Source organism: Taudactylus pleione, unplaced genomic scaffold (genome assembly GCF_031769625.1).
Source record: "Taudactylus pleione unplaced genomic scaffold, aTauple2 ptg000377l, whole genome shotgun sequence".
NCBI classification, from domain to species: Eukaryota; Metazoa; Chordata; class Amphibia; order Anura; family Myobatrachidae; genus Taudactylus; species Taudactylus pleione.
In genome coordinates this window covers 536,419-560,320 of record NW_028284778.1, presented here as the reverse complement: position 1 = coordinate 560,320, position 23,902 = coordinate 536,419, and the positions used below count along the sequence as shown (strand labels likewise).

Here is a 23,902-nt window from a genome sequence, read left to right as displayed (position 1 = left end):
GAGGGGTTTCCAATATATATGTCCACACACACACATATTTAAGTAGTTGCACACGACAGAGGCCCCCAGTAGTAGTTCTCCCTATGTAGTACCCCTTATATAGTGCCCCCGGTAGTAGTCCTGTCCCTATGCAGTGCCCCTTATATACTGCCACCAGTAGTCCTCCCCCTATGCAGTGCCCCTTATGTATTGCTCCCAGTAGTAGACCCACCTATGCAGTGCCTTATGTGGTGGTCCCCCCTATGCAGTGCCCCCATTAGTGCCCCTTATATAGTACCCCAGTAGTGCCCCCCCAGCAGTGCCAGAGCCCCCAGTAGTAGTCCCCCCTATGCAGTGCCCCCAGTAGTGCCCATTAGATAGTACCCCCCAGCAGTGCCAGTGCCCCCAGTAGTGCCTCCCCCAGCAGTGCCAGTGCCCCCAGTAGTGCCTCCCCGCAGCAGTGACCCCCAGCAGTGACAGTGCCTCCACTAGTGGTCCCCCCTTGAAGTGCCCCCAATATAGTGCCCTCCAGTAGTGCCTCTCCCAGCAGTGCCCCCTACATATACAACACAAAATACACACACACAAAAAAAACACTTACCTGTATCCCCGCTCCTGTGCCCGCCTCCGTCCGTGAGCCGGAAGGTGCAGCCCGGCTCCGGCAATGCTTCCCTCTGTGTAGCTCCCTCTGGGAGGGTTGTGCGCATGGCGCACAGCCCGTCCACTGCCGATTCAGCTGCCAGCACTTCCGCGTCAGGTGGTATGAAAGCCACCTGATGCGGAAGCGCTGACATCTGAACTGGCAGGGGCCTGCCGGACAGCACCGCGCAGGCGATCATGGGTGGCATGGGGATGGTGCAGAGATGGAGACAAGGCTGTCTCCATCTCTGAATAAAAAAAAATATTGGTTGGTCAGGGGGGGGGGGGGGGTTTCTGGGTACTTAGAAACCCCCCCTCCGTGCGCTAGTGCCGCAGCTCAGATCATGCTTCTGCGCAGCACCCCCCCGAAACCCTGGCAGTAGCAGCGAGACTCCGAGTGCGTCGCTAACAGCTCCGCCCCCTACACTGCTGATCCGGGCTGATCGTACTTCTGCACTGACAGGTCGGATCAGCAGTCCATGTCCATTGTGAACTTGTGAGCAGGGCCCTCTTACCTTTATGTCTGTCTTTTACAGCCCAGTCTTGTTCTATTAATGTTGATTCAAATTGTAAAGCGCAACGTAATTTGCTGCGCTATATAAGTAACTGTTAATAATAAAAAAAAAATAATAATAGGGGGCGGAGCTGCCACTGACTCAGCTCCCACTTATAGAGAGGATAGAGAGGAGAGTGTCTCCAATCATTCCAACATCTGAATGATTCCAGTCATTGTGTAGAGACGCTCACTCACTACCCATCTCTACTCCTCACACCTGCAGCACCCAACATGTGCTCACCCTCACTGCACCCCACCCACCTTCACTGCACCCTACCCCGTACATGCCCTCAGTCACTGCACTCCAGCCACGCTAAGTCGCTCACCCTCACTGAACCCCACTTGCGCACGCCCTCACTGCACCCCACCCACGCTCACCTTCACCGCATCCCCCCTCGTGCGTGCACATCATCACTGCACCCTACCCTAGATCACACTCACTGCAAATTCTCACCCCGTTAACAGCCTGTCCAAAAGCTCTCTGGGACTTTGCTAGGCCGCCACCACCGCCCGCTGATTTCTTCGCCTTTTCTGGAGACCACAGAAAAATGGCCGCCGCGGGTCTGCAGTGAGGACATTAGTAAGAGCACAGTATGTTACTCTAGTGACTGCCAGTATAATGTATATCGGGGCTGCTGGAGCGGTTACTTAGCGAGGTCAGCAAGAAGCGGCCACCGATGTCCTTATATCCACAGCAGCGTCCAACGTGGGCCGCACTGCCCGTGTATGGATGGCCTATCTCGGCAGCCCCGACGCACGTACCTGTTACTAGTGTTCTCACTGCAGACCCGCGGCGGCCATTTTTCTGTGGTCTCCAGAATAGTGGTGGTGGCGGCCTAGCAAAGTCCCAGAGAGCTTTTGGAGAGGCTACTAACGGGGTGAGAAGCTTCAGTGAGCGTGATCTCGGGTAGGGTGCAGTGACTGATGGGGTGCAGTGAGGCAGGGTACATGTGGCGTGTAGTGAGGTAAGCACGGGTGTGGTGCAGTGAGGATGAGCACATGTGATGTGCGGTGAAGATGGAGCACGGGTGGGGTGCAGTGATGGTGGGCTCTGCCTTTTGGCAAAGATCAAGTGTAGTATCTGTTCTTGGGAAACGTGGGGTGGAGTACCTGTTCCTCCTGAGGTAGTCTGAGCCTCTGGGGGAGAATGGGGGAGGACCCTATGGAGTACTGTGCTGGGGGAGGACACTATGGAGTACTGGGCTGGCGGAGGACAGCGGATACTAGCGCCGAGTGTTTCCCCACTCTCTTCCAGGAGTCACCTGGTAGAGAGTGGGGAAACACTCGGCGCTAGTATTCGGTGTCCTAAAAGGGGGCGAATGAGGCCCTTGCGTTGGAGCAGAGAACGGCCGGGGGTTAGTACCCACTCTCTTAAGGGTGGTTGGTCCAGTACCCTGGCAGGGAATGGATTAACACTTGGTCTGACCAGGGACCGGGAGCAGCCTGAAACCCAAGGTGCTTGTGCTACTGGTATGGGTGCCTGAAAATGCACGGTATTGGTCACACCCATTGCACTAGTACGGCACTTTGCACTTGCACTTCACCTACTTCTGTCTGCACCTTTCCTTTGCCCCGGCCTTTTGGCTAGGGCAAGGACAATTTTTATTTTTCCCGCGGCCTGTAAGGCTGGGGTCTTATTTATTTTTACACGTGTGTTTGCACTTTCACCACACATTTTTATGTTTTTCATGTGTTGTGTCACGTGTTTGATGGGGTTTAGGTGAGACCCTTATGGGCCACCCTCTCCCCTTGTAGCCATGGCCCTCTCGTTTTGGGGAGGGCTGAAGGTTTTTTCGTTCTCCAGGGGGAAGCTTCGGCCGACACTGGGGAGAAAGGGACGACCACCGAGCCGTGAGGCGGAGGAAAGTCTGTAGACCCTTGCCCCCTAAGTGGCCTTTTGGCTCCGTGGGTAGGGGATTCAAGGGGTCTCCCCAAGCTTTGGCAAGGGGGGATCTGAAGACCCTTTTTTCATCAGTAGGCCTTCTGGCTCTGAGAAGATGGGTAGTAACGGGCTCCTCCTCCTTTTGGAGAGGGTCTAAAGTCCTATGCCCCGAGCACAGTTTTTGCACTGTCTTCACTGGGTGTTTGAAGCCACGCACCTTGGGCTGCAAGTAAAAAAAAAAAAAGAGGGTGAGCACGGGTTGGTGCATTGAAGGTGCTGCAGGCGTGAGGAATGAAGGGAAGGAGATGTGATAACAGGGGAAGTGTTATGGTGTGTACACGGTATGATTAAAATGGACAATATGAACGATAGCGATCATATCGTTCATATTGTCCATTTTTCGGTGGCCAACGACCTGAAATGCGCAGGCACGCAAGGACGATAACGATATCAACCATCGCCTGTGCATGCAGGCCAACCTGACCGACATCGACCAGGTTACTATAGGGAGATCCTATAAAATAGAAAGGGCGCTGACAGGTGGTGCTACTCCCAGTAGCTGCAGAAAGGAGATAGTTAATCTCCAATGGTATACACAGAAATAACAAAAAGCAGCGCTGATGACTGAAATCCTTAATACAATTTAATGGACATATAACATACAATAAAAACACAAATAAAAATCACATTGATAAGTTAATGCATATGCATTTTGAAATGAGAGCATAAATAGCTGCAAACAGCATAAAAAGAAACTGACATGCCCTGGAGCACTAAAAAAATTGGAAAGGACCTGGTATCCTGATTTTATGGATCAAAGTTCAAAACAGCAGCACTCGTTAATAAAGAACAGTCCAACAGATGGCACTGAAATTTAATTTACCCACTGAAGTAGTCCACAATGTCCTGAATTAGCGATGGTCCCACACTGAGGTGACAGTATAAATAAGTGATGGTATTGTCTGGTCATTATCTGTATATTATTGCTATATATCTCCAGGAGTGTGCTTATTCCTTACTGCACTTAGTATTGTTACTCCCATTAGCTGTGAGCATTATAATCAGTGTGGGGTACTGTGGTAACGAATCGGCACACTCCGGGAGATAACGGGGGCTTCTGCTGAGGAATGGGTTTAACCCACTACAGTAATAAACCAGCTAGACTGAGCTGCCATCAGACAGACCTAATTTTCTTTGCTGATATAGATTTGGAAAATGCTAGTTTTTATATACAGCAATTTAATTTACTGTAGTAAACACAGAGTCACAGTTACTGGGCTCCTTATGCTTTGTTTTACGTGTGTGGTTATTGTCACTTATTTGCAGATGGATTAAGCTGTGAGAAGGGCACAAAGACAATAACCAGAAGACAATCCTATAGAGACGCCGTCATGGAAAATATAAGAATATACAAGGTCAGACATTAAATTATGTTTATTAAAGTTCATTTTAGTGATAATCCATCTAGTGAATAGAGTATTGAGAGAGTTTGTGATTATCACAGTGACTTTACTTATATCTATTACTAACACAGGGACCTGACTGGGGAGGTGAGGGAGTCTGGGAGTGTCACAGTGACATCACTATTATCTCTATTACTAACACAGGGACCTGACTGGGGAGGTGAGGGAGTCTGGGAGTGTCACAGTGACATCACTCTTATCTCTATTACTAACACAGGGACCTGACTGGGGAGGTGAGGGAGTCTGGGAGTGCCACAGGGACATCACTATTATCTCTATTACTAACACAGGGACCTGACTGGGGAGGTGAGGGAGTCTGGGAGTGTCACAGTGACATCACTATTATCTCTATTACTAACACAGGGGACCTGACTGGGGAGGTGAGGGAATCTGGGAGTGTCACAGTGACTTTACTTATATCTATTACTAACACAGGGACCTGACTGGGGAGGTGAGGGAGTCTGGGAGTGTCACAGTGACTACACTTATATCTATTACTAACACAGGGACCTGACGGGAGGTGAGGGAGCCTGGGAGACAGGTTCCACCATTAGTGATGATGGTCTCTGAGATGTCCCCATAAGTCCAGTCAGAAACATTTATATATAGGGTACACAGTTGCACATACAACTTATCCTCCTGATGAAGTCCAGCCAGTGGGCACGTGACGAAACACATTGAGGTGGTTCTGTGATGACCTACATCCTTTGCTGTCTGGAATATGCATTTGGCCCACAGCAGATAAGCTCTATTTCCTGACCTTACATGTGTGTTTGGATATTGCATATTAAATGTTTTCTTTAGTTCATGGTCACTTTCTCCATGTTAATAACTTGAATCTGAGTAGCAGTGTGGACATCAGGACAAAGTGAATTATGTCCTTGGTACAAGCACATGTACTTTATTCCTGGGACTATGGTTCTCTTTTGAACAGTGAAAGTTCTCACAAGTACGCTGCACTTATTACAGTGCATTTATATCACGCACCTATATATTATATGGTGTGGTAATATACAGTGGGTGCTAATAAATAATGGTTTGTGGTATTAACACACAGACTGATATGGCTGCCTCCACAAAGTGGACCTGGGTTTCCACCACACTGAAATGTATCTAAAAAGGAAAAAAAAATGGGAGCACTTATACACAGCTGCTGGTTTGAAATTAATGATAAAATGTATTAAACAATAACAAACATTTAAAATTGCAACATAAGTAATGTAGGCAGGTGGGAAACTTCTATTAATTGTAGCCACAACTAGAAATGAATGCACGGATCCAGTTGTAATAAGCCTCCAATGATATCACTGTAGTGTTCGTAGCAGACAGGCAGGTCATGGAGAGTAAGCAGCCATGCAAACGTTAGTATTTGTTAGTGCAGTTGTAATAATTCAGGGGTCTATTTACTAAGCCTTGGATGGAGATAAAGTATCAGCCAATCAGCTTCTAGCTGCCATGTCACAGGCTGTGTTTGAAAACTGACAGGATGTAATTGGCTGATAATTTATCTCCCTCCAAGGCTTAGTACATAGACCTGTCAGTCACAGCCAATGAGCAGGCAGGTGTCAGTATATTACCAGATGGCAGTTTGTTGCTCCAAGTTTATGTGCACACTTTGTAATGCTATAAATGAGCACTAAGGTACCTCATAGATCATTGCTGCTGCTAAATGCTGGCTGTAAAAGCGGCTTGCTATAAGTTGGCACAAAATGATGTGGATAGGTACATGCTCACTTAGTCCTCATTCTAGCACCCTCCACCTGTCACAACCTGTGCAGTTCCTCTTTCCTGCCTGGGGTGTTGCTCTCTGCTCGGGTGCTTCTAACACACTCTGGTCTGTATATCAGAAGTTTGTTGCATCAGCTGAGTGTGCTAGAAGCACCAGAGCAGAGAGCGACACCCCACGCAGGAAAGAGGAACTGCATGGGTTGTGACAAGTGCAGTATGCTAGAAAGAACACTACTCACTGTGGATGACTATGCTGTAAGTAGAGGGACCTCTGCTCCTATTACTCTGTATTTTCAGCCCATGGCGGTGCTATAGCAAGCCAGGAGACACTGCCAAACTCGCTGTCCTTATACTTCCAGTTCCCGGCTTCCGGTTTGCGTTCCAGAGCTTGGAATTGATCACGTGACTGGTTTCTCCACCCGCGGAGATTTCATCGGATGGTAGATCACAGGTTGCTGGAGCAGCAATATATACCTCAAGGGGAATCAGTTATAGGCTGCCAATTAGCTTAATAGGTGTAATAATTTCCATGTCTCATTGGCATATCCCTGTGGCTCCATCCCAGTATTGTTGCACACCTATCAATAATTATATATCCACAATGCTAAGAAAATATTTCACCTTGAGATAATCGGGATCCTCTAGGAAGAGACCTGCAGAAAATAATCTCAACAAATACAGATTCTTTTGTACAATTGTATGTTTTGTATAATTCTTTTAAATCACTTTTTAAGAAATATGTTACACTAGATGGCGCCGTTTTCTCACACTTCTTAGATAGCTTCCCTTTGGACGGCTTGAACAATGGTCCTGTGTGGAGAAATAACAGCTGCCACCCTTATCAGGGGAGATGTTTGCTCATTGTGTGGACTAAATAGACAGTATTCACTTAATGTAAGGACTTTCCAAAGATTGGGTCAGATTATAAGGATTAAGCGCTGGTCACTATTATTGTTGTAGATATATACAACTCTAACACAACTAAAGAAGAATGGCAGGCAATTAAAAGCCTGAAAGAGAATAAATCGATCATTATAAGGCCGGTGGACAAGGGTGGAGGTACGGTGATCATGAACTGGGAGGATTATATTGGAGAGGTCCAATTACAGTTATCTAATCGGAGTTGTTACAAATTATTAAGATTTGATCCTACTACTACCTACAAGAGGGAAGTCGATGCCATCATAGCCCTGGGGTTTACCAATGGGTGGTTGGATGATCACACAGTTAAATTTCTCACACAAGATTTTCCAGTGATCCCTTTGTTATACATCTTTCCTAAGATACACAAATCGATGACTAGGCCCCCTGGGAGGCCGATTATTTCATTGAGGGGATCACTTTGTCAATCGTTATCACAATTTGTTGGTTTTTTTCTTCAGCCCATCGTCGGTGGTATTACCTGGATTTTGAGGGATACCACTGACTTTTTGCTGAAATTGAATTCTTTTGGATCTCCACCTAGTGAATGTCTTTTGGTTTCTCTTGATATAGTAAGCCTTTACACAAATATTAATCATGGCGATGGTATGGCAGCCATCAGGAGAATTATATTAAACAATCCAAAGTATTCTGGACCCCCTAGTGAATTTTTTTTATTACTTATTGATGTGATCCTTCACAAGAATTATTTTCTCTTTGAAGATGCATTCTACTTACAACTACAAGGCACGGCTAGGGGGTCAAATATGGCCCCTAGCTATGCTAATATTTATATGTACGACTATGAATCGACACATATATTCAAAAACGTAAATTTTTCGAAATGTATTATTTATGTTAGATTTATTGATCATATTTTCTTTTTGTGGAGTGGAAGCGCTTGGCGAGTTTGTCGACGAATTGAACAACATTGCCAGTACAATCAGGTTCACATGCTCGAGTAGCCCTGATACCCTCCATTTTCTTGACGTGAGTGTTTCAATTGTGGATAACAAGTTTGAGACCAACATCTTCAAAAAACCCACATACTTAAATACAATTCTGATTGCTGAAAGTTTCCACCCGAAACCCCTCAAGAAAGGTTTGCCTTTCTCTCAACTGAGCCGTGTGGCCAGAATCACGTCTAATAGAGATAATCTATTTAAAGCCCTAAGGAAAATGGGTGATGATTTCATTAATCGTGGATACGATAACCGTGAGGTGGAGGTAGCCATTTCAAGATGTATGGAGATGGATAGAAATGCATTGTTGATGCCAAAAGCTGCGGATGATAAACCTGCTCGAGTGGTCTTTCCTACCACATTTTCTATCTCCTCATATAAGATGAGGGAATCAATACTCCGCCATTGGCATATCATTAGGACAGACCCCATTCTTAAAGAGTTGTGCCAGAATAATCCACTCTTTGCTTATAAGAGAAGTAGTAACTTAAAAGACCTGGTGACAAATGCAGATGTGAGTGTCAGACAGCAAAAAATGGGGCTTTCCGCTGCAGTGGGTGTGTAAACTGTCTTATCTTCTCACAGGTGAAACTTTTGTGCATCCTTCTAATGGATTACGCCATCGATTGTGTCATCGCATGACCTGTGAAAGCAGAAAACGTGGTTTACCTCATAATCTGTCCCTGCCATCAACTATATATTGGCAAAACCACCAGAATGCTAAAAGAACGTATTGCTATGCACCGTTCTTCAATCAAAAAAACTTTAACCTCAATTGATCATACTACCCCTCCGGTTGCGAGGAACATTCACTCTAAGGGCCACACTATTAGTGACTTTCGGTTCATGCCACTGGATCAGATCAAGCCATTGAAGAGGGGCGGAGATAGGGGGAAACTTCTGTTGCAGAGAGAGTGTGAATTAATTTATAAATTTAACACTCTACGTCCTAATGGACTGAATGAAGAGATCGCATTTGGGGTCTTTCTAGAATTCACACAATAATATCGCCTGTTGCAATAGTGCGGCATTTAGTGTAATTAATTTTGGTTAAGTAGGGCTGTGGTTGGGAAAACATCTGATGCTGATTGTATGTTATTTCATCTATAAATTTGATACTTTGTCTTATTGGATTCTATGAAGAGATCTCATTTTGGGCATTCTTACCACTATTATATCAATATCGTCTGGTGCAATATTGCGACATTTTTTGTATTTGTTGTTTAGCATAACTTCTACCACACCATGTTTTTTGTTTTTCTGTTGTTTTTCTTCTTTATATACACTTTTAGTTTTTTCTGTTTTTTTATTTTTATTTCTCTAATAGCTACGCTTTTGGATATTCTTTGTTTATTTACAAATGTCCAGATATATTGATTTGGACGTTGGTTATTGTATATTTTTTGGTCACTATGATTTGTTTAGTTTGTGTTGTGTTTCTTTTGTCACTGTCTTGTCGTGTTTGTATTGCAGGAGGGGCGCCAGCCAGACTTACAATCTGACACTCACTGTATAGATTAATTTCTAAGTGTACGAGTGTTTTATCTTGGTTGTCTAGGTAACCGCCACGTCATAGTGCTGCGTATGAGACTCACACCAGCGCTGTTCCCAGCGCCGTGTTTGCCTCACTGCGTGATGACGTTAGAGGCGCGACACAACGCCTCCCGGCTGGAGTCCGGGGAGACACTTCCGGGACGCGTTGTCTCGTGCACGATACCCCAGGTGAGTGTTCTGATTTGTTTTTCAGGATGGAGCCTTTTTCCTGTATTTATACAGCTGAGTTCCTTAAGGTAAATGTGCTCATGATGAAGGTGTAGGTACACCGAAACGGCCGTCGGGCCAGATACCACTCACTGCATTTTCTGTCACCAGGCTCTAGATGAGTATATCGCTGTATTTCGTTTGGTCTACACTATCCTCAATACATAGGGCCAAATGTAATAGGGTGAGAGTTTAGAAAAGTGAGAGTTTCTGACACTTTTTAAACTTTGCCAATGTAATAAAGTCCAAAAACAAAGTAACAGAGCGAACTCACATGTTTTTTAGACTTAAAAAACTCTCACGATTTAAAATCTCATTCAGATGTTTTCCCATTTTGAAGATAAAACTCAACCAATGTGAGAGTTTACTGCTAAACTCTCACATTTTCTAAACTCTCACCCTATTACATTTGGCCCATAGTGTTTATTTTTGACCATTTCAGTGATTAACATGCTGTCTGATTTAGGAGTGACATGTGATTTGTGGACTAATACATGCTGTATTTTTTAATACAATATAATGTGACCATTGGGTCTTTTCTGCATTAAGAAGTGTGCTGGTCGACTTCCGGTGGGCGGACCAAACGACCTGGCCGCACTTTTAATGGGCTCCCAAGCCGGCTCCATATAGCTGAGACATAGCGCCGCCGGAGAGACTCACTGCCTCACCTAAAGCCACCCTGAGGTCTCTAGGATAACGCGGGTAAGAGCGGCGCATGCCCCGGCCCCCCGCACTGCCCCACAACACCGGAGTACAGCCGCATTGGAAAAGCGGCACTGCCCGCGGCCGCCATCTTGGATCGCGGCCGGGCATAATTTCTCCCCTCCACACTTTCAGCAACAGCCACCGGAGCTATCATTGGACCCATAGGAACAAGCGGGACGCCTGGACACCGTTTCAGGGACGCCCCTCAGTTACAAGCTCCCCGCTGGCCACACATCACCCGCGGCCGCCATTTTTTGAGACCTGATTAAGCTGCTGCAGCAAGCGCTTACCTCCTTTCACAATCCTCTCTGTTTGCTGCTCACACCAGGGAGCAGGGTGGTGTAGCTGGGTCCTCATACTGTGATCTTGTCTTGTCTGGTCCAAAGATAGTGCTCACAAGCCATACTATAAGTTTTAATTTACAGACCCAGTGTCATATATATCCTGAACACCTGGGGCTCCCCCTAGTGGCTCCTGATTAAATCGCACATCACATCCCTATACCATGGAGAAGTTTGTGGCCAGACCACAGCGTGCACCTAAAGGTCAAACTACTAAAGGGAAAGACAAAAATGTAGCTCCATCATCATCTCCTGACTCTCCTACTTCACCTCCAGCTGACAATATTCTGGACGGAACCTCTAAATCGACTCAATTTAGTACCGCCTCAATAGCTAAAGCCCAAGAAATATCTGAGCTTCTTTCTCCCTTGCTTGACAAAAAACTGTCCGGCCTCAAAGAAGCTATAGAATCAGCAGTTTCGCAACTTAAGGAACATGGTCGACGCTTTACGGAAGCAGAACAACGTATCTCCAATGTTGAAGATGAGCTAACAGAGGCACAAAGCGTAATACGTACACAGGAATCAGCGATCTCTGCTATGCAGGAAAAATTGGAAGACTTAGAGAATAGGAATCGCCGCAACAATCTAAGGTTAATAGGCCTACCGGAATCTGTTAAGCAAAGAGATCTCATGGATTTCGTCTCTAAATGGTTACCCTCTGAGCTCAATTGCTCGGCTTCTTCCAATACCCTCATCATAGAACGAGTTCACCGCATAGGCCCTGACCGTGCTTCTGACCAGAGAAGACCTAGGCCTGTCATAATGAAAATGTTGAACTACCTAGACAAAACTCGCATACTGGACGCCTACCGCAAATCAGAAGGCCTCACCTATCAGGGACACAAATTGTTGTTGTTTCAGGACTTCTCGTATCAAGTAGCAATGAAAAGAAGGGAATACTCTACTATTTGTAAAGCATTATTTGATCTGGGACTGAGATTTGCATTAATGTACCCTGCGAAGCTGAAAGTCCTACATAACGGCAAACAACACTTTTTCGATTCTCCATCGTCTGCAAAGACTTTCCTGGACTCTCTAACTGACCAAATCACTCCTCAAAATGATATCGTGACTTAAGAAGATACATTTAATTGTACAAATCCGTCTCCTATCGCAAACATGGAGAGTTTGTTATTGGAAATATATATCTTATGCTTGTTTTCAAGATTTCTGGTTATTTTAACAACTGCTAAACGTCAACGGCAGAATTGTCAAGATAATCTCTGGTTTGTTGTTTTCTCCCCTTCCTTTTACACATTTACCATTCCTCCTCTTTCATATCCCCTTTTTTATTTTCTTTTATTTCTTTTTTTCAATTATCGATACTTTTATACCTCACTGGGTTTAAATAGGCCCGTAGAGCCTTATTTTTTGGTTCTTAAAATTTTCAAAAATTGTAAGACTGCATTATGTTTGTTATATTCCATACATTATGGCAGGTCATGTTTTTGTTTTTGTGTTATGTGTATTTTTGTAATGGCACTTTCAAGGTTTTACTGCAGGCGCTCTCTGCATGCTGGGACTGAGAGCGTGATGGTCTATTTACGATGGTTCATTTTTTTGATCTACAGAACAGGTATAGGATAATACAATGTCTCACTCTATTGCTGATCTCACTAAAACACAAAAAAACATAAGATTTTTAACTTGGAACGTAGAGGGTTTAAACACCCCGATTAAACGGCGTAAAATACTACAACAACTTAAAAAATTTAAACCTGACATAGCAGTGCTACAGGAGACCCATTGGAGACAGGGTGACCCTAATACTCTTAGAGACTCATGGATAAAAGATTATACAGCTGCATCTTTCACATCTAAAAAAAGAGGGGTGCTGGTGATTTTCCATAAATCTTTAAAATACACAGTTGTAGACTCGATCCTGGACACCGAGGGCAGATTTCTTTTTCTTAAACTGAATTTAGAAGGTGAATTAATCACGCTTGTCACTTTGTACGCTCCCACAGGTCACAACAATGCATTCTTCTCCGATCTCTACGCCCGACTCCAGAATTGGGCAGAAGGCGCCCTCGTCATAGGAGGAGACTTCAACACTACTCTTTCTCCTAGTCTGGACAGAACGGGAGCATCCGGTGAGTGGCGGGGCAGCACATCTCCAACGCTACAACTACTAATTGAATCCCTCGCCCTAGTAGACCCATGGAGACACCTCCACCCCTTAGCACGTGATTACACGTTTTACTCCCACCCCCACCACTCCTCAGCTAGATTGGACTTCTGGCTGGTCTCAAGCTCATTAATTAATAGGATTCAAACATCTCATATAGAAAACATAGTCATCTCCGATCATGCGCCTACATGGTTCACGTTACAACTATCTACCCCCAAAACATCTTCCTTCAATTGGAGATTCCCCTCATACTTATTCACTTCTCCAGACTTCAAAAAATACTTAGAACAACAATTTCTTAATTATAATAATGATAATGCTTCTCATATTGGCGACATATCATTGTTCTGGGCCGCATCTAAACCAGTAGTGAGAGGGCATATTATGGGATATGTTTCCCATAAACGCCGTAAACTTAACACACGTTTCACGGAATTGAGTAACGCCCTATCACAATCGTATGCCATTATGCTGCAAAATAACAACACAGAGACACGGCGGAATTATTTGAATAACAAAAATTTATATGACACATTGTGCACTGAAAGAGCCCAATATTATCTAGATTTCCAGAAACATCGCTATTTCCGTTGGGGAAATAAAGCGGGCAAACTGCTAGCTAATATAGTGAGAAGTCAGAAAACATCCTCTCCCATTCTTTCTCTTAAAGGTCCCCTAGGATCATTACATGCCAACGAGGACATTGCGGCCTCTTTCTTACAATATTACACAGACTTATACTCCGCACAGGATGATAACCCTGTTCTGGGGATGAACTTTTTGAAAGAGGCTAATCTTCCTTCCCTCTCTGAAGAGGCCCGCGACTCCCTAACAACTCCTGTTTCGGAGTTGGAGGTTGCTCTAACTATCAAGTCCCTGGCCAACGGAAAGACACCCGGCCCAGATGGCCTTAGTGCCGAGTACTACAAAATATTAAATCCACTTGTAACCCCTCATTTAGTTTCCTTATTTAATTCAATATTGAAGGGAACCTCAACACCACCAGACTTTAACCAGGCCCGAATTATCCTTCTCTTGAAACCTGAGAAAGACCCTACGCTGACCCAATCATATAGGCCAATATCTCTGCTCAACCAGGATTTCAAAATCCTCACTGGTATTATCGCTCAACGTTTACAATTAGTATTGCCACATCTCATACACACCGCACAAACTGGGTTTATGAAAGGACGACACTCAGTGATCAACGTCCGACATTTGATTGCAGGATTAACTAAATCTCACCAAATGAGAAATAACCAAACGCTCCTTGTCAGCTGCGACGCTGACAAGGCCTTTGATAGGGTGTCGTGGAACCACCTACTGCGCATCTTCCAGCTACAAAATTTTGGTCCCGAATTTATTACATTATTCAAAACAATATACCACACCCCTATAGCATTCCTAACAGTTAACGGCCTGAATACTCCATCCCTTAGACTACATAGGGGAACCCGACAGGGTTGTCCCCTATCTCCTTTATTATTTAACCTGGCTATAGATCCTCTTATCCGCACCTTTTTGCTATGTCAACAATGGCAGGGAATAAATATCGGAAATAATACTTTGAAAGTCTCCGCGTATGCGGATGACTTATTACTGTATTTTGAGAACCCACATTCTGCCATACCTAAACTCATTCATATCCTGAAAGACTTCCATATTATCTCTGGTTTTTTGATAAATTATAACAAAACAGAGGCCTTGGCCCTACACTCGGACGTCACAAAAAACTGGAAAAATTCTTTCCCATTTAAATGGGCCAAAACAACTCTAAAATACCTAGGCCTTAATATCCCGGCACATCCCTCCGCCCTATACTCAGTCAATTTCCCTGCTTTAATACAACGTACACTTTTAGATTTTAAAAAATGGAAACATCTCCCACTCTCATATCTCGGTAGATGTCAATTAATTAAAATGATATCTTTTCCTAGGATTTTATATCTTTTTCAGATGCTCCCCTTGCTTCCTTTAGAATCTGATTTAAAATTGATTAACAAAGCGATCAGCAAGTTCATTTGGGCGAACAAAAAACCCAGGATTTCATTATTCAAACTCAGACAACCACCTGCTTTAGGCGGAATTAATCTCCCTTGCTTAAAATCTTATGCTATTGCGTCAAATTACCGATACGCAATTGACTGGATTAGAGGAACAAATGGATTTGCTGACACGCTAATAGAGCAATCTTTTAGTGTTGAAATGCCATTAGCTAGTTTGCTACACACACGACCCTTGTCCTTTCCACCTCACGTAGCACAAAATCTACTACTACATACTACATGCTTGGCTTGGCGCCGAGCCAGAACTCAAATGAGAGTCCCTCCCAATGTCTCCTTGTTCCTTCCTATCGGCCATAACCCAGGGTTTGATGCTGGTTTTCTAACACAGACTTTCAAAACCTGGAACACACAGGGATTGCGTTACATATATCAATTATTGGATCTCTCCACAATGACTATTTACTCTCATAACCAAATACAGGAAAGATTTCCCTGTATCCAAATCCCTTTATTTATATATTTCCAAATACGTAGTTATGTCAATACTTTACTCCCTAAAATTCCCATTATACCTGGGAAAAATGGTTTGGATGATGTGCTGTCTCGCTGCCTCTCTATGTCATTTTCCACTTCTATGCTATACACCTATATACGCCGGGAAATAAATTTGGAAGTGGAGACGGTGGGATTTGCCAAGTGGCATTCCACATTCCCTAACATACCCCTATCCACCATTTTGAAATCTTTTGTTAGACTCAATAAGCAATTAATTTCGGCTTCATACGCGGAAATGCAGTATAAATTATTGCATCGTGCCTATTTCACCCCCAAATTAAGACTCATTACAGGTACTTCCACAGACTCAAATTGTTTTAAATGTGGTCAACCTGATGCGGATCTAATGCATTGTATGTGGCACTGTGCGGAGGTACAGAGGTTCTGGTCCTTGGTACACACCTATATTTCCACCAAGTTGGGAATTGCCTTTGAACTAACACCCGAGTGGGCTATGTGGGATATTGTACCATCATCTGGATCATCCTGTGCCCCTGGAGGTGCCCGTCTATTACTAGCAAAGATTGCAGCAGCTGCGAAAAAAACAATATTATCTCAATGGATATCCACTGACACTTTAACACTCAGTCTTTTACAACCTAGAATTACGCACCTATTTAATATGGATTGGTTAGAACTATCCCTTAATAAAGACAAGGAAGCAGAGAAGTTCTTTAATATTTGGCTCCCATATGTTCACACATTAACACCTCAGGTTAAAGACACGCTTCGAGCTGCAGTTCAACTTACAGCCTGGTATAATGAAGAAACCTTGTCTTCAGGTGAACCACCATTTTAATTCCTGTATTGTTACGTTCCTCATGGATACATTGTATTGCACATCACTGTTGTGGTCCTGTTGATGTCTTGCCATTTTCTGATCAATATGTTATATTGTTTATTGCGGTTTTACAATAAAAATATGTTTTAAAAAAAAAAAAGAAGTGTGCTGGTCTTTTTTGAATGATACCTTTATATTTTTGATTATGGAATTACAGCACATGAACAGTCATCTTTCAAAATGTGTGCTGCTCTGCACTGTGTGTATGTATATATATATATATATATATATATATATATATATATATATATATATATATATATAAAATGTGAGTTTGTTTTAGTGAACGGAAACCGGAAAATATTTACTTTGTCCCAATTTGTGAACCATGTACTTTACTAGCGAGTGTATGTACAGATAGAATAGGAGATGTATTTGTACTGTAGACCCTTCTTACTTATGTGCACCATTAATCGTTACAGGCAATTACAGATAGGAGCATAAAGTAGATAGTAATTAAGGTTTTATCAAATACCAAAGTGACTTTCTGCTGTATGAACGTAGACCAGCTGTTTGTGTATAATACACTGATCTTCTCTTTAAACTGATTTACTGATAATCTGACATTATTATTGTGTTTTATTGTTTTGTGGGTTATTTAGGGTGAAAAACTGACTAATATAAAAGAAGAAAATGTAGAGGGAGAAGAGGAGACGTCTGTGATGTGTGATCAGCAGTGTAAGGAGGAGGAAATCCCTACAGCTATCAGCACAGGTGAGTAATAATCACTAAGTACAGAACAGTCACATATTCTCCTTGTTGTCACTACAGCAATCTCTTATCCTACACCCTCCTCTGTCACTACAGCCATCTCTTATCCTACACCCTCCTCTGTCACTACAGCAATCTCTTATCCTACACCCTCCTCTGTCACTACAGCCATCTCTTATCCTACACCTTCCTCTGTCACTACAGCCATCTCTTATCCTACACCCTCCTCTGTCACTACAGCTATCTCTTATCCTACACCCTCCTCTGTCACTACAGCCATCTCTTATCCTACATCCTCCTCTGTCACTACAGCACTCTCTTATCCTACACCCTCCTCTGTCACTACAGCCATCTCTTATCCTACACCTTCCTCTGTCACTACAGCCATCTCTTATCCTACACCCTCCTCTGTCACTACAGCTATCTCTTATCCTACACCCTCCTCTGTCACTACAGCCATCTCTTATCCTACATCCTCCTCTGTCACTACAGCACTCTCTTATCCTACACCCTCCTGTGTCACTACAGCAATCTCTTATCCTACACCCTCCTCTGTCACTACAGCCATCTCTTATCCTACACCCTCCTCTGTCACTACAGCAATCTCTTATCCTACACCTTCCTCTGTCACTACAGCCATCTCTTATCCTACACCCTCCTCTGTCACTACAGCCATCTCTTATCCTACACCCTCCTCTGTCACTACAGCACTCTCTTATCCTACACCCTCCTCTGTCACTACAGCACTCTCTTATCCTACACCCTCCTCTGTCACTACAGCACTCTCTTATCCTACACCCTCCTCTGTCACTACAGCCATCTCTTATCCTACACCCTCTGTCACTACAGCCATCTCTTATCCCACACCCTCCTCTGTCACTACAGCAATCTCTTATCCTACACCCTCCTCTGTCACTACAGCCGTCTCTGTCACTACAGCCGTCTCTTATCCTACACCCTCCTCTGTCACTACAGCAATCTCTTATCCTACACCCTCCTCTGTCACTACAGCCATCTCTTATCCTACACCCTCCTCTGTCACTACAGCACTCTCTTATCCTACACCCTCCTCTGTCACTACAGCTATCTCTTATCCTACACCCTCCTCTGTCACTACAGCCATCTCTTATCCTACACCCTCCTCTGTCACTACAGCCATCTCTTATCCTACACCCTCTGTCACTACAGCCATCTCTTATCCCACACCCTCCTCTGTCACTACAGCAATCTCTTATCCTACACCCTCCTCTGTCACTACAGCCGTCTCTTATCCTACATCCTCCTCTGTCACTACAGCCATCTCTTATCCTACATCCTCCTCTGTCACTACAGCACTCTCTTATCCTACACCCTCCTCTGTCACTACAGCCATCTCTTATCCTACACCCTCCTCTGTCACTACAGCACTCTCTTATCCTACACCCTCCTGTGTCACTACAGCCGTCTCTTATCCTACACCCTCCTCTGTCACTACAGCCGTCTCTTATCCTACACCCTCCTCTGTCACTACAGCCGTCTCTTATCCTACACCCTCATCTGTCACTACAGCCGTCTCTTATCCTACACCCTCCTCTGTCACTACAGCCGTCTCTTATCCTACACCCTCCTCTGTCACTACAGCCGTCTCTTATCCTACACCCTCCTCTGTCACTACAGCCGTCTCTTATCCTACACCCTCCTCTGTCACTACAGCACTCTCTTATCCTACACCCTCCTCTGTCACTACAGCCGTCTCTTATCTTACACTGTCAAATGGAACCTATAGATGTGTACACACTAGACGTCCATGCGCCATATGACGTGAGACGCAGCAGTAATAAAGGACACATCTGTATAGAGGCTGCGTCGCTGTGTTTGGGGGGTTTGTTTGCTACTTATGTGTTAGCTGGAAAACTTCAGTTGTAAACTCATGGCTGCAACTTTAGCACCTCCTGTACTGTTTGCACATATATTATTATTTATTACCAGTTATTTTATATAGAGAACACTTATTCCACAGTGCTTTACAGAGAATATTTGGCCATTAACATCAGTCCCTGCCTGTCAGGATTAAAGTGGGGTTTCCCCTGTATGATTATACTTGTAGTAAACAATGCTGATTAAGGGGAATTAGTAAGATTCATTATTGTACAGGGTGGTGCAATATTTAAGCAGGAAGATAAGCAAACAGGTAACAATATTCACATAGGCATTCCTGAGTAGCTGGTATGCAATGGTAATACAGTCCAGGATAATGCAGGGAATAGAAACAGACTTTAGGAGGAGGACAAATGCTGGATGAAGTATATGGATACACAAAGTCCTGGTTAATAAATAGCAGTGTTGACTGAAATGTCCAGAATATACTATAAAGTGCAGGTACACCAGGAACTTGATTACCCAGAATGCACAGGTGAGAACAGATGATTGGAGGCTCTGATCTAGAATGCTGCAGGGTAATGCAGAGAATCTGGAAGGCACTAGTGGTCCTGGAGAATATGCCTCAGCAAACACACTGGATAGCAACACAACACAGTCCAGGATTGTAAGTGCAGTTTGACAAGCAGGTGAAGCAATAACTGGACAAGTCCTGGATAGTGGAGCTCTGGTGAAGCAGATAAATGGCCCAGGCAACTTACATGAGACGCAAGAGGATATTGGGATGCAGAGACCATGCTCAGAAACAACAGGAAACACAAGGAATACTAGCTGGTAGTATAATCCGGAGTGCAGACACTGAGGCAGACTTTACTTGATGAACTAGCCCCAGGGAACTTGTGTGGTTGGTCTATATAGGACGTTCAGGTGCAGATCACAGCTGCTGAATCAACTAATTGCTCAAACCAGAGTGCTGACACCCCAGGGAAGAGAGCGACACCCCAGGCAGGGAAGAGAGCGACACCCCAGGCAGGGAAGAGGAACTGCAATCTATGGTTTTTACAATCTATATTCCCTATCACATGCTCACACATACACACTAGGGTTCATTTTTGTTGCGAGCCAATTAACTTACCAGTATATTTTTGGAGTGTGGGAGGAAGCCGGAGCACCCAGAGGAAACCCACTCAAGCACAGGGAGAATATACAAACTCCACACAGGTATAATGGTAAAAAGTTTTTAGTTTTAAAAAATAAATTTCTTTAATTGACTAATAATAATATAAAACAAAATGCTCCCTCTTGTAAATACAAGATATCTATTACCATACATTTATTTCCAGCACAAGCAGGAGCACCTCTGATGGATATCCCATTTTGTTTTCAGATTTGAAAATAGAAGATGACAACATCACAGGAAATTCTCCTGGAGAAAACCCCCTTACCCTAAATATGCATGGCGTACGTGATAGTGCTGATGTGTTACCTGATCCCTCTGATAATGAGGAATGTTCTACTGATGACTCCGATATCGCTTCATGTAGTACAAGTCACAAAGTATTTGCCTGTTCTGAATGTGATAAATGTTTTCTACATAAGTCGCGCTTAGTTACACATGAGAGAACTCACACTGGTGAGCGGCTATTTGCATGCTCAGAGTGTGGGAAATGGTTTACATGTAAATCACATCTTGTTACACATCAGAGAACTCACACAGGTGAGAGGCCGTTTCCATGTTCTGAATGTGGGAACTGCTTTACACATAAATCATGTCTTTTGATACATCAGAGAACTCACACAGGTGCAAATCCGTTTCCATGCTCTGAGTGTGGGAAATGTTTGACATCGAAATACGCTCTTGTTGCACATCAGAGAACTCATACAGGAGAGAAACCCTTTCCATGTTCCAAGTGTGAGAAAAGTTTTACATTGAAAGCAGATCATCTTAAACATCAGAGAACTCACACGGGTGAGAAGCCGTTTCCATGCTCTGAGTGCGGGAAAAGTTTTGCACTAAAAAAATATCTTCGTAGTCATCAGAGAACTCACACGGGTGAGAAGCCATATTCATGCCCTGAGTGTGGAAAATGTTTTGCACAAAAAAACAATCTTCATATGCATCAGAAAACACACAGGCGAGCAGCCGTTTCCATGTCCTGAATGTGGGAAATGTTTTTCCATGAAATCAAAACTTAATCCACATCAGCTAAGCCACACAGGTGAGAAACAATTTCCATGTTCTGAGTGTGAGAAATGTTATACACAGAAATCTCATCTTGTTAGACACCAGAAAATCCACACACAGAGTAATGCGATATCCGTGAGATATAAAACAGGCTGGCTGCATATAAAAGTTAGCATAAATATGATTTACTCAATCCTCACGGATTTATTGCAGTTACACAATATATTAATATGTAATAATTATCCACTAAGGTGTAATATGTGTCATTAACATAGATCACTCATGTGGAATGTATAGTAGTTCCTCTTATTCTATTAGGGTAATCTGTGTGAGATTGTTCATATTAATTCTGTAACCTGTTCCCATCTCATTGAGGGTTATTTTTTATTACAAAGTTCTGAAAATGAGGCTAAAGTGCAAATGTAATTTTATTATATATGGCTATTTTTTTCTAAAATATATTTTTCCCAATTCTAAATGGCTATTTTTATAAATTTACAATACATACATTATTAGGCAATTGATATTTATGTGTATATACACACACAAATAATAGATCCTTGCGTGGCTTAGTGGTTTAAGATTTGTCTGCAGGGGTGCAATGTGCTTGTTATGGGAGGGTCTCAGAAGATCTGAGCAATCCTAACTGAATATGAATGAGGGAAATGTACCCTTATATGTGAAAAAAAGATTTGGCTATAGGCATACTTACCTACTCTCCCGATTTGGTCGGGAGCCTCCCGAAAATCGGGTGGCGCTCCTGTCCCCCCGGAAAAACAGGTAACCCCCCCAAGAATCTCAGACAAACCCCCGCAGCGTGCTGAATCGCGTCATTACGACCCTAGCCTCTGCCTCACAATGCCGAAAATCTCGCCATTGTGTAGCGGGGCGAAGCCAAAATGATGAGACTCTGGTCACGCCCCCTCCACCCCTATTGTCTGGTAGTATCCCCGACCACACCCCCCTCTACTGCGCCACGCTCAATGCACTTTCTTCATGACATAGAGACTGTCGCACAACGCTTACTGATGTCCACGGCATGGTCATATCCAGTGGCAAACGCAGGATTTCTAGAGAAGGGTTTCCAAATGCTTGATTTTAGAGTGAGTGTGGCCAGTCCATGAAGAGGGCATAATTAGCACTTATCCAGCTTTAATATGCGTCATACAAAGTATAATGTGTGTCATAATTCCAGCATATACAGGACCAGAGATCACAGTAAAAGTCATTAGATACAGCAGTAGGGCCATCCTTCCTGAGCTGAATGTATTTATTTTAGATGTGGGCACCATTCCAGAGCATGGGAGCAAGTCCGGGTGTCTGGGGGAGCAGCAGAAGAACCTAGCACTGCCCTGGACATATATGTATATATTGGGCTCTATAGCAGCACATTCCTAACAATGCATGTTTTCCAGATCTCCTAGTTGGTGCACAGGTTATTTATTACTGACTGATACATGTTAAAAGATCCACAGGTGGTGCTAATTATTTCATTTGTGAAGAACATGCAGCACTAGTAAAATTCTATTACATTACTATTGCTATTGTGGTCATGGTGTGGGCTGGGGAGGGGGGTTTCCAGGCAGATGGAACCCCCCCCCTGCGTTTGCCTATGACATCCATGGGACTGTTCACCTGTCTGGTTTCAGATTTGTCCCCAACCAAGACTCGCCATAGCGCCTCCTTCACCCACTGCGATAGTTTTCAGGGCGTAATATTAAATGCAAAAAAAAAAAGCCTACTATGCATTTCATTTTTTTTGTTGTTTTACATTTCTGTGTCAAAACCACATTGAAACCTATAGAACGTGATTACATTGACTGTATTTATATAATAAATATATTACTGCTTTTGTGTTACATATGTGCCCCATCCCCCATCTCCCGTCCTCTCATTGTGATACAGCTTCTTAGATAAAGATTTACCCTCAAATATTGTTACTGTTGTAAATATTATTTTATGAATGAAAGACTTGTTATCACACACTGATTGTTCATTATAGTTCACATGTTTTATAACTTTATTGGTACTTATACCGTTGAAATAATATTTGTATGTATATTGATCTTAATTACAGCAATTACTTATTACATGTGTTTTCATATATTGCAGCTTTTTATTGTTAAAGCACATTTATTAGCCAAGTAATAAATACTTGATCCTTGTATTACACTCCAGTATTACTTAAATTAAAAATATATGTACATTATATACTCTTCTGAATAACTGAAACATGAAATATAGGGCCCGTTCTCTAGGTTGCCTTTGCACGCTGCTGGTCGATATTCGCTTTCTGCGTATGCATCGCAGTGGGAGTGCGTGAGCCAGTCTTTGCGATCGGGAAGCGAATGCCCAGGAAACACAGACTGCCCGCTAGTTTGAGTAACAGAATGTGCCGTTTGTGGTTGGTGCGTATGCCTCCGATGGTTCTCGATGTTACCGATTGTTACATACACTTCCTGGAGATGACGTGTGCTGCAAGGGAAAGTGGGCGGCATTACACTGGCTTGCGATCGCACTCCCGCCGCACGCTAAGACATAGTGGGCGTCCTGATGACTTGCTGTGCGATCGCCGAATTTGAATACTCTGCCTCCTGACGGCTGCGTGCGAACGGGTCTCAATCCGGCCCATAATTTAATCCTAAATGAACTGTTGGAATGGGAAAAAACAACTTGT

General features: G+C 43.6%; 1 protein-coding gene and 1 pseudogene across 2 annotated transcripts in view; one reads left to right on the top strand and one right to left on the bottom strand.

Annotated features, from left to right (window-relative positions):
* Window positions 1-23,902, bottom strand: part of LOC148507970 (uncharacterized) — a 112,157-nt gene that overhangs the window by 20,727 nt on the left and 67,528 nt on the right. The window lies entirely within an intron of this gene.
* Window positions 1,814-23,249, top strand: LOC148507972 (uncharacterized; annotated as a pseudogene). Its single transcript, XR_015869625.1, has 4 exons — window positions 1,814-2,052; window positions 4,383-4,471; window positions 17,075-17,186; window positions 20,428-23,249. The product of XR_015869625.1 is annotated as an uncharacterized LOC148507972 (transcript).